This window comes from Herpailurus yagouaroundi, unplaced genomic scaffold, assembly GCF_014898765.1.
Source record: "Herpailurus yagouaroundi ecotype Mexico unplaced genomic scaffold, PumYag 67080, whole genome shotgun sequence".
NCBI lineage: Eukaryota > Metazoa > Chordata > Mammalia > Carnivora > Felidae > Herpailurus > Herpailurus yagouaroundi.
Window position 1 is genome coordinate 82,945 of NW_024419932.1, and position 12,066 is coordinate 95,010.

At 37.6% G+C, this 12,066-nt stretch overlaps 1 long non-coding RNA gene across 2 annotated transcripts in view; it reads right to left on the reverse strand.

Moving 5' to 3' along the window:
• Nucleotides 1–3,213: 3,213 nt before the first annotated feature.
• The window catches only part of LOC121024754 (uncharacterized), a 75,209-nt gene continuing 66,356 nt past the window's right edge, over nt 3,214–12,066 (reverse strand). For both annotated transcript variants that reach the window (XR_005787805.1, XR_005787806.1), the window contains exon 7: nt 3,214–3,259. This is a non-coding gene — a long non-coding RNA (uncharacterized LOC121024754). The remainder of the gene's footprint in view (nt 3,260–12,066) is intronic.

Here is a 12,066-nt window from a genome sequence, read left to right on the forward strand (position 1 = left end):
AATGGGGAAAAACTGAGAGCTTTTCCCCTGAGATCAGGAACAACAGGGATGCCCACTCTCACGCTGTTGTTTAATATAGTGTTGGAAGTTCTAGCATCAGCAATCAGACAACAAAAGGAAATCAAAGGCATCAAAATTGGCAAAGATGAAGTCAAGCTTTCGCTTTTTGAAGATGACATGATATTATACATGGAAAATCCGATAGACTTCACCAAAAGTTTGCTATAACTGATACATGAATTCAGCAAAGTTTCAGGATACAAAATCAATGTACAGAAATCAGTTGCATTCTGATACACTAAAAAGCAACAGAAAGACAAATAAACTGATCCCATTCACAATTGCACCAAGGAGCATAAAACACCTAGGAATAAATCTAACCAAAGATGTAAAGGATCTGTATGCTGAAAACTATAGAAAGCTTATGAAGGTAATTGAAGAAGATTTAAAGAAATGGAAAGACATTCCCTGCTCATGGATTGGAAGAATAAATATTGTCAAAATGTCAATACTACCCAAAGCTATCTAAACATTCAATGCAATCCGAACCAAAATTGCACCAGCATTCTTCTCGAAACTAGAACAAGCCATCCTAAAATTCATATGGAACCACAAAAGGCCCCGAATAGCCAAAGTAATTTTGAAGAAGAAGACCCAAGCAGGAGGCATCACAATCCCAGACTTTAGCCTCTACTACAAAGCTGTCATCATCAAGACAGCATGGTATTGGCACAAAAACAGATACAGAGACCAATGGAATAGAATAGAAACCCCAGAACTAGACCCACAAACGTATGGCCAACTAATCTTTGACAAAGCAGGATAGAACATCCAAAGGAAAAAAGACAGTCTCTTTAACAAATGGTGCTGGGAGAACTGGACAGCAACAGGCAGAAGGTTGAAACTAGACCACTTTCTCACACCATTCACAAAAATAAACTCAAAATGGATAAAGGACCTGAATGTGAGACAGGAAACCAACAAAACCCTAGAGGAGAAAGCAGGAAAAGACCTCTCTGACCTCAGCCTAGCAATTTTTTAGTTGACACATCCCCAAAGGCAAGGGAATTAAAAGCAAAAATGAATTACTGGGACCTTATGAAGATAAAAAGCTTCTGCACAGCAAAGGAAACAATCAACAAAACTAAAAGGCAACCAATGGAATGGGAAAAGATATTTGCAAATGAGATATCAGACAAAGGGTTAGTATCCAAAATCTATAAAGAGCTCACCAAACTCCACACCCGAAAAACAAATAACCCAGTGAAGAAATGGGCAGAAAACATGAATAGACACTTCTCTAAAGAAGACATCCGGATGGCCAACAGGCACATGAAAAGATGCTCAATGTTGCTCCTCATCAGGGAAATACAAATCAAAACCACACTCAGATATCACCTCACGCCTGTCAGAGTGGCCAAAATGAACAAATCAGGAGACTATAGATGCTGGAGAGGATGTGGAGAGACGGGAACCCTCTTGCACTGTTGGTGGGAATGCAAATTGGTGCAGCCGCTCTGGAAAGCAGTGTGGAGGTTCCTCAGAAAATTAAAAATAGACCTACCCTGTGACTCAGCAATAGCACTGCTAGGAATTTACCCAAGGGATACAGGAGTACTGATGTATAGGAACACTTGTACCCCAATATTTATAGCAGCACTCTCAACAATAGCCAAATTATGGAAAGAGCCTAAATGTCCATCAACTGATGAATGGATAAAGAAATTGTGGTTTATATACACAATGGAGTACTACATGGCAATGAGAAAGCACGAATAATGGCCCTTTGTAGCAACGTGGATGGAACTGGAGAGTGTGATGCTAAGTGAAATAAGCCATACAGAGAAAGACAGATACCATATATTTTCACTCTTATGTGGATCCTGAGAAACTTAACAGAAACCCATGGAGAAGGGGAAGGAAAAAAAAAGAAAAAAAAAAGAGGTTAGAGTGGGAGAGAACTAAAGCATAAGAGACTCTTAAAAACTGAGAACAAACTGCGGGATGATGGGGGTGGGAGTGAGGGGAGGGTGGGTGATGGGTATTGAGGAGGGCACCTTTTGGGATGAGCACTGGGTGTTGTATGGAAACCAATTTGACAATAAATTTCATATATTAAAAAAAATAATAATAAAGAAAGAAAAGAAAAAAAAGAAAAAAAAAGAATAAGACTTACAACATATTTGCTCTGCATGTCATTCTGCAAACACAAAATGAACAATACAGGGAGCTTCACTTTGTTCATCCAGAGTTACTACATTTTTGATAATGAAAATGCATTATTTGTATAAATGAAATTATAAAAACACTAACAAAAAATTAAAGGTAAAATTCAGGGTGTTTGTATCCAAAGAAAACAAGAGTTTACTGTGGTGAGAAATCAGCCAAACTGCCCATAATAGTGAGTAATAGTTAACATGTATAGCTCATGTATCCTCCTTTTTATTCTGAGAGGCCCCAGCTCACATGATAGCTACAGGGTTATGCAGTACTCCAAGTTTCTGACAAAGCTGATCCCTTTGGCCTTCAAAAAGTATAAGTCTGTAATTCCTTTCTGAATATGGCTTCAAAGTGGATGTCTTGGCCATGAGCTCCTCTTCGACATTATCTAGTGCCCACTGGTGATCCATAGATTCCCATTCCATCTTGAAAGCTTTGTTGGTGTCTGTGAACATGGCTATGGTGGCTCCACACTTCTGCTCCTGCAACATTCACTAACCATTCAGTCAGTGGCATTATCCTGGCCCAGAATCAGAGCAAATACTCTGAGGCCTGAAGACATTGAGGAAGTACCAGGATGAATAACTCACTTAGGATTCATCTAATGTGAATAAATTCCTTGCTGTAGCATAGGCTTAAAGAGAGAAACAGTGGATCTTGTTTCTGATGAAGCCTGAAGTGACATGTTGATCCATTTACAAATAAGAAACATACAAAGCAGATGGGGTGTGTATGTGTGTGAGTGTGTGTGTGTGTAGAATATGGAATATTACTCAGCCATAAAAAACGAGATCTTATCATTGTGACAACATGGAGGGACCTAGGGGGTATAATGGTAATTGAAATATCTCAGACAGAAAGATGAATACCAGGGGCGCCTGGTTAAGCGTCCAACTTCGGCCCAGGTCATGACCTCGCAGTCCATGAGTTTGAGCCCCGCGTTGAGCTCCGTGCTGACGGCTTGGAGCCTGGAGCCTGCTTTGGGTTCTGTGTCTCCCTCTTTCTCTGCCTCTCCTGAGCTCATGCTCGCACTCTGTCTCTGTCAAAAATAAAGAAACTTAAACAAAATTAAAAAAACAAAATAAAGATGAATACCATATGATTTCAGTCACGTTTAGAATCGTAAAAATAAACAAAACAAAGGAACAAGCAAAAATCAGACTCAATGTAGAGGAGAAACGGTGATTGCCAGAGGGGAAGTGGGTGGAGAAATGGGAAAAACAGATAAAAGGGATTAAGAGGAACAAGCTTCCAGTTATAAAAAAAAAAAAAAAATAGATCACAGAGATGGAAAACACAGCATAGGGAATATTGTCAATAATATTGCATTAATGTCATATGGTGGCTACACTTACCCTGGTGAACATTGAGTAATGCATAGAATTGTCAAATCAATATGTTGCACATATGAATGTAATATAACATTGTATGATAATTATACTTCAATTTAAAAATAAATAAATACATAAGAAAGAAAGAATCATAGAGAGGCTATCTGTAACATTACATTTCATCATGTCTGTGAGCATTGTGGGATGAGTCAGAGAAGAAGTAAGGTACTACATTCCTTTTAGATTTTTTTTGAAAAATCAACTTCCAGTTTGTTGAAGAAATATTTTCTGACTGGTTAAGTGGGAAAAATAATCACTGTACCTGTTATTTAGTTGTACTGCCAAAAGTACGTTCAAGTTTTAAACCCAGATACCTATGAATGAGGACTTGGAAAGAGGGTCTTTGAAGATGTAATCAGGTAAAGTAAAATGAGGTCATTAGTGCAAGCCCTAATCCAATACAATTTATGGCATTATAAGGAACTGGAAATGCCATTGAAGACAAGAATATGTGGGCAGAACATGTGATGACAGAAGCAAAGTCTACAGTGACATTGCTGCAAGCAAGGAACATCAGGGATTGATGGTCACCACCAGAAGCCAGGAAGAGGCACGGATTCTCCATAGTGTACCAATGTGCAAGGCCCTACTGGCACCTTGATTTCAAACTTTTATCATCCAGAACTGTGAGAAACTCAATTTCTGTTATGTTAAGCTACTAGCTTGTATATTTTATTGCACATGGAAACTAATAGAGAACCTTAGTTTTTGTTTCTTTTTTGGATTTGTTGCTTTGCTGTGATTAACAATAAGGCTCTATCTTATGACAGGAGCAGCAGTAGCAGTAGCATTTACTGGTTACATGCACTTACTAAGAAGCTACACAGCGTCAGTTCACATCTAAACCTTAAAATTTAGCAGCGCTGTCAACAATAGCCAAATTATGGACAGGGAATAAATGTCCATCAGCTGATGAATGCATAAAGAAGACGTGGTTTTATATACAATGGAATTCAACTTGCTAATGAGAAAGAATGAAATGATGCCATTTGCAGCAACATAGATAGAACTGGAAGGTATTATGCTAAGTGAAATAAGTCAGTCATAGAAGGACATATATGTTTTCACTCATATGTGGAAGTTGAGAAACTTAGCAGAAGACCATGGAGGAAGGAGGGGTAAAAATAGTTACAGACAGGGAGGGAGGCAAACCATAAGAGACCCTTAAATACAGAAAAAAAAACTGAGGGTTGATGGGGGCAGGTAGGGGAGAGGGAAAAATGGGTGATGGGCATTGAGGAGGGCACTTGTTGGGATGAGCACTGGGTGTTGTGTGTGAGCAATGAATCACGGTAGTCTAACCCCAAAACCAGGAGTACACTGTACACACTGTATGTTAGCCAACTTGACGATAAATTATATTATAAAAAAAGTAAAGTGAAAAAATAACTTGCCAGCCCTGCCTGTGCTGTACCTCAGTTCCCAGATTTTGAAAGTTGGGCCAAAAAAAAAAAAATAGTTATTCCTCATAAATTGTTGTGAAGCTTAATGAGTAAGTATAGCTTTAGCACTAATGCAAGTTTTGGGCAAGGAAAAAGCAACAATAAATGTAAATCATGCTATCATTAATACCACATCAGAATGGACAATTAAAGTTTTGACTGCCATTTTTATTATTGTGTGCATTTATGTTGTATGGCATGGATTGAACTTCATAATATAACATTTATGATAAAAAATGTTTACAAGGCTGTAGGTAAGATATATGTATGTTCTTTTGCAGAACTTCTAACATGGTCACACCATTTTTTCACTTTACATGCTGTAGGAAGCACTCATATAATCAGCAGATACTATGTTCAGTCACTTTTTTATCATCTGTGTTCAGTCTTAGAGTTCCCAGGCTCCACCAACCCAAAACAGTGTTTCAGTGTTTCTTGACTATGAAACATCTTCCCTTTGGGAATAGTTTTCTGGATTTCATTCACAATGTTACTCATCTAGGCCTAAATATCCAGACCCTAATCTGGACCATCCTGGTAAGATAAGGCAGTGATTGTAGGAAGTGCCATTTTCTGTGTCTAGACTAACACCCAAAACCTTAGATCGGTTTAAAGATGCCTCCTAATTTGAACTTGAGCTGATTACTATTAAAAGTGCTGTGCATGTAAATATTTTCCTTTCCTTTTACTATTTTGGTTGCACAAGTAAGATACTTTAAATTAATATTTTAATTCACCTGTGTTTGTTGCTCTGGGCCCTGGGCTAAAGAAGTCTGTGACTAAACTTCCCCCTGAATCCTGCTGTTGAAGCATCCCCCGTCTAGAAGCTGTGGGCTGAGTCCTGGGCCATCTCAGGCACTTGCCTCCCATTCCCTCCTCTGTGGGTTCCCTGCTTGACTAACTGGGAGGTTAAACCCATGAACCTGATTATTTGAAGACAACAGAAAGAATCATGTTGTGAAAGTACTTTTGTCTTATGACCTTCACTAAACCCTGGGGAGTGGAGACATCCTAGGACTGAGGCATGTAAGGTTTATTTGAGAGACATAATTATTCTTCCTTAGACATCTGTAGTGTCCCTGAAGCCACTCACTGGGACTGTTATGTAATAGATTCATAACTTAATGCTGTGGCTACTGTATTACCTAATTCCTTGCTTTAGGAATATTCTATATCTGACCACATTCTTATTGGCATGGATGGGAATACTTATTTTTTTCTTGTTATTTTTTGCTTCTAAACCCAAGTGCTTTTATTACAAATAAAAATGGAAAAGATAAGGGAGGAAAAAAATCATTAGAACCCTTAATGTCTATTACTTACAGATAAGCATTTTTCATTGCAAATTTTTTTTAGAAATTTTACTATGTAAATGTAATTATATTTGATTACAGTAATGAGGAAATATCCTACTGACAGTTTTGTAAACGGCTTTTTATGGTGAGGAAAACAGGCCCCATCTTCAGATGTTTGGGACTCAGCTAAGAATGTGGGTCCCCGTGAAGGGGGCTGAACTACCCTGGGCTGTTGGGAGACTAAGGGATCCAGATTCAAGTCACTTCTTTCCTGTTGTGGGGCTCAATGACCCACCTATCTCATAAGTCAAACCATTGGCATCAGTCTGGCCGCAATGAGCATGGGTCCTGCTTGAAGGGTGTCCTGGAGCTGCTTTCCTCTAAAGGCAGGGGTGCAGGAGTGAAGGCAAGTAAAAACTCTTGAGTCCCAGCCTCTCCCTCTGTAAAATGGGGGTGATCATGCTTCACAAACAGGATCACTAAGAACAGTCAGTGATACACATGAACAAGCCCGTGGCCCTGTGGTTACTGCAGGATTGTGAATGTCTATATGAATTCAGGCCACTTCTTTTTCCTTTTCAACTTTCTTGTTAAGGTGTAGATGAGGACAGGAAGAGAAAAAGGCCCTGGTGGTCCCATGACATGTGGCCCTGGTGGTCCCAGGTCCATTATGACATGCAGCTGTTATAATCACTACTTAATTGTATCAATGTCATTGTTACTAACCTAGTGCCTGGCACATCAGGGAAATACAGTTACACCAGGAAAACGTAGTGATACCTGGATTTATCGCCCCTTGTTCAGCTCTTCATGCTGATAGCCAAACTCATATCAGGTGCCTGATGGAGGCTGATTCTGAGGATCTGTGTCCTGATGGCTGCTGAAGCTTCTACTCCAGATTCAAGGGCAACAGTCCTCGGGAGAACCCAACCCTTCACATACCTGGTGGGATATGAATCCTAGCTCAAGTGAGTTCATAGATATGAATAAAAGTATGCTCTGGAACATCTCCTTTGAGTTTCACTAACTAGCCTAAAAGTAGAGAAGCTACCTTGGTCTCATCATGCGAAAAGAGGTTTAGCAGTTGGAATATCATTCTTCAGCAACTACATGGTTTGTAGTAGCCCTTAAGGCTCATCTTAGAGAAGTCTGCCATTGTCTACAAGCAATGAATGGCTTCCCCCTGCAAGAAATATTCAACAGGACTATTTGAGTGTAAAGAAAAGACCAAAAGTGATGGTATGAAAATAGGGATCACAAAGCAGTAACAATAAATATTTTATAAAATAATTAGTTAAGGAAGTAACAAAATAAAAGGATGCAAAATATCACACCATATACCTAAAATGTGGGAAGGAAAGGATTAAGAGTGGGGTAAAGCTAAAATGACCATCAATTTAATATATACTTTATGTAGAAGAGGTTATATACAAACCTAATAGTGACCACAAATCAAAACCACTAGTATATATGCAAAGAATGAAAAGAAAGAAATCCAAATATATCACTAAAGAAAACCAGCAAACCCTGAAACAAAGAAAGAGAATAAAGGATCAGAGAAAGAGAAGAAACAACCACAACACAGGTGATCAAATGGCAATAAATATATATCTATCAATAATTACTTTGAGTGTAAATGGAATAAATGCTCCAATAAAAAACATAAAGTGAAAGAATGGATAAAAAAACAAGACTTATCTATATGCTGCCTATAGGAGACTAATTTTAGACCTAGAGACAGCTAAAGATTGAAATTTATCATGCAAATGGATGTCAAAAGAAATGCTGAATAGCAATACTTATATTAGACAAAAGAGATTTTAAAACAAAGACTATAATAAGAGACAAAGAAGGACATTGTATAATAAAAAAGAGGACAACCCAACAAGAGAATATAACAATTGTAAATATTTATGCATTGAACATGGAGCACCCAAATACATAAAACAGTTAATATGCATAAAGTAACTAATCCATAGTAATATAATAATAATAGGGGACTTTAACATTCCAACTACAACAATGGACAAATCATCCAAACAGAATATCAAAAAGGAAACTGTGGCTTTGAATGACACACTGGACCATATGGATTTATTTAGAACATTCCATCCTAAAACAGCAGAATACACATTCTTTTCAAGTGCACAAGGAACATTCTCCAGAATAGATTACATATTAGGCCACAAAACATGTCTCAACAATTTTAAAAAGATCCAAGTTATATAGGACATGGATCTTTTCTGCCACAATGCTATGAAACTAGAAATCAACCATATGAAAAAATCTGGAAAGAACACAAACACATGGAGGTTAAATAACATGCTACTAAACAATGAATGGGTCAAGCAGGAAATCAAAGAAGAAATCCAAAAGTACATGGAAAAAAATGAAAATACAATAGTCCAAAACATTTATGATGCAGTAAAAGTGGTTCTAAAAAGGATCGTTTATCACAATACTTTGCCCACCTCAAAAAGCAGGAAAAATATCAAATAAACAACCTAACTTTACACCTTAAGGAGCTAGAAAGAGAACAACAAAGCCCAAAAACAGCAGAAGGAAGGGAAGGAAATAATAAAGATTAGAGCATAAATAAATTATATAGAAACAAACAAACAAACCAAACAGAACAGATCAATGAAATCAGGAGTTGGTTCTTTGAAAAGATCAACAACATTAATAAACCTCTAGTCAGACTCATTAAGAAACAAAGATAAAGATCTCAAATAAATAAAATTACATGCAAAAGAGGATAAACAACAACCTAGACCATGGAAATACAAACAATTAAAACAGAATATTATAAAAACCTATATGCCAACAAACTGGACAACATAGAGGAAATGGATAAATTCCTAGAAACATATAACCGACCAAAACTAAAGCAGGAAAAAATAGAAATTTGAATAGACAAATTACAGGCAGAGAGATTGAATCAATATTCAAAAGCCTTCCAACGAACAAAAGTCCAGGACCAGAAAGCTTCAGAGGCAAATTCTAGCAAACATTCAAAGAAGAGTTAATACCTATTCTTCTCAAACTATTTCAAAAAAATAGAAAAGGAAGGCAAACTTTCAATTTCATTATATGAGGCCAGCATTACACTGATACCAAAATGAGATAAAGACACCACAAAGAAAGAGAACTACAGGCCAATATCTTTGATGTACATAGATGCAAAAATCTTCAATGAAATACTAGCAAACAAAAGTCAACAATATATTTTAAAAAATCATTCACCACAATCTAGTGGGATTTATTCCTGGTATGTCAGGGTGGCTCAATATTCACAAATCAATCAATGTTATACATCACATGATTAAGAAAAAGGATGAAACCCATATGAATATTTCAATAGATGCAAAGTACAACATTTGACAAAGCATGGACAAAGTACAACATCAACTCATTATAAAAGCCCTCAACAAAGTAGGTTTAGAGGAATGTACCTCAACATAAAAAAGGCCGTATATGAAAAACCCACAGCCATCATCACACTCAATGGGGAAAAACTGAGAGCTTTCCCCATAAGGTTAGGAGCAAGACAAGAATGTCCACTCTCACCATAAGAAACAAGTGTTGGAGAGGATGTGGGGAAAAAGGAACCCTCCTCCACTGTTGAGAATGCAAACTGATGCAGCTACTGCATAAAACAGTATGGAGTTTCCTCAAAAGGATAAAAATAGGACTACTGTATGATCCAGTAATTGCATTTCTGGATATCTATCTCCAAAATACAAAACACTAATTCAAAGTGATACATGCACCCCTATGTTTATAGAGGCATTATTTACAATAGCCAAATTATTGAAGCAGTCCAAGTGTCCATTGATAGATGAATGGATAAAGATGTGGTATATATACACAATGGAATATTATTCAGCCATAAAAAGAATGAAAACTTGCCATTTGCAAGAACATGGATGGAGCTAGTGAGTACAATGCTAAGTGAAATGTCAGACAAAGAAAAATATTATATGATTTCACTCATATGTGGCATTTAAGAAACAAAACAAATGAGCAGAGAGAGAGAAATCAAGAAACTTAACTATAGACAACAAACTGATGTTTACCAGAGGGGAAGTGGGAGGGAAAATGGGTGAAATAGGTGATGGGGATTAAGGAGTACACTTGTTGTGATGAGCACTGGGTGACGTATGGAATTGTTGAATTATGATACACCTGAAACTAATATAACACTGTATGTTAATTAAATAAATTAAATAAAATTAAACTTTTAATACAGGAATGACATACTGATTATGTTTGAACCTTGAAAATGTTAAGCCAAGAGAAAGAAGCTGAATATTGAAAAGATAGCATATTGTATGATTCCATTTATATGAAATGCCTAGAGAATTCCATCAATATTCCCAATATACCCAAGAAATTCCACCCTTTCCATCCAGACTTCTAGAAAGCTCAGTCTGAGGTGTTTAGGTCACAGCCCCTCCCTCCCACTTTCCTTCCTGGAGATGTTCAAGCTGCAGTTCAGACTTTTATCACAAGGTGGCACCAAAGCACCATTACCATCAAATATTTCCTTGGTGTCTGCAAGTAGTAATACTAAACACAATAATCTCCCCAAACTCCAGGCTTTGAACCTACACAATATGATTCTACTTCTGTCTGAAATAAACTGGTAGGTTTAAAATAAAATTATGAAAGCATATATTTCAGGGCCTGGCTACATTGAAAAGCTTGATGGCAGTGATGTGATTTGCCCCACTGTGGCAGGTATTCCAGGGGTGGTGCAGTAAGAAGAGGGGGTAGGTGATGAAAGAGAATGGGGCATAAGATTGGGGTCTCGGCAGCCGTCTCTTGTGTCATTGACAGAGGATGAAAGACAGAGAGCGGGAAGAAGGTATGTGCAGCCTATATAAGGGTGGGGTAATAGAGGGTGAACATGCCATTCTCTGGTAAGGACCCTCTGTACAGTCCACACTGTACCTCAGCAGAAAGTGATGAAGAAAGAAGGACATCAATGAACACCATGTAGTCTTGGGTCAACAGCAAATGGATCTGCTAATATATTTATGAATTTTCCTTGTAAAATTGGTATCACAGTATACAAACTCATATTTTTATAGTCTTTGCAAAATGTACTCTTCATTAAAAGAGAGCTACAGAAATGGAAATAAGTGTGATGTTACTCAGTGTTGAGATCCAGGATGGCAACTCTGAGAGTCTCAGCAAAGGAGACTCTGCAAGGGGAGGGAGGATGGAGGTTGGGAGCTTAACTTCATGGAATCAGGCAGCTCTTTGGAATTTCTCTCAACTCAAACAATTCCTCTGTATCTATCACTTTTCTGATACTAAAAAAACACCCACATTTTATGGGGTATCTAATCCTGATATTGGAGGTCCAGCTCTGGTCTGAACTGACAGTAAGCTATAACTGTAAGCGTGTTTTGGAGGTGGTAGAGCTGTAGGAGACAAAGAAGGGCACACAGTCAATTAAAAAAAATTAAAACGAACACAGTATTGTTTAATTTGTAGAGTCAACAGTTGTTTGTTCTTGATTACAGCATTCAACAGGGAAATTACATTCACCTCTTGGTACATAAATGGCATCTGCCACTCCCTTGGGACAGTTGATCCAAAAGGCATTATTCCTGGGAAAGCCTTAACTATATGTTTGCCAGTTTGCTCTCTCTCCCTTCTTAGATATGGAAACTCTCTTACAAAAAATAAAGTCATATCTTCAACCAAGTA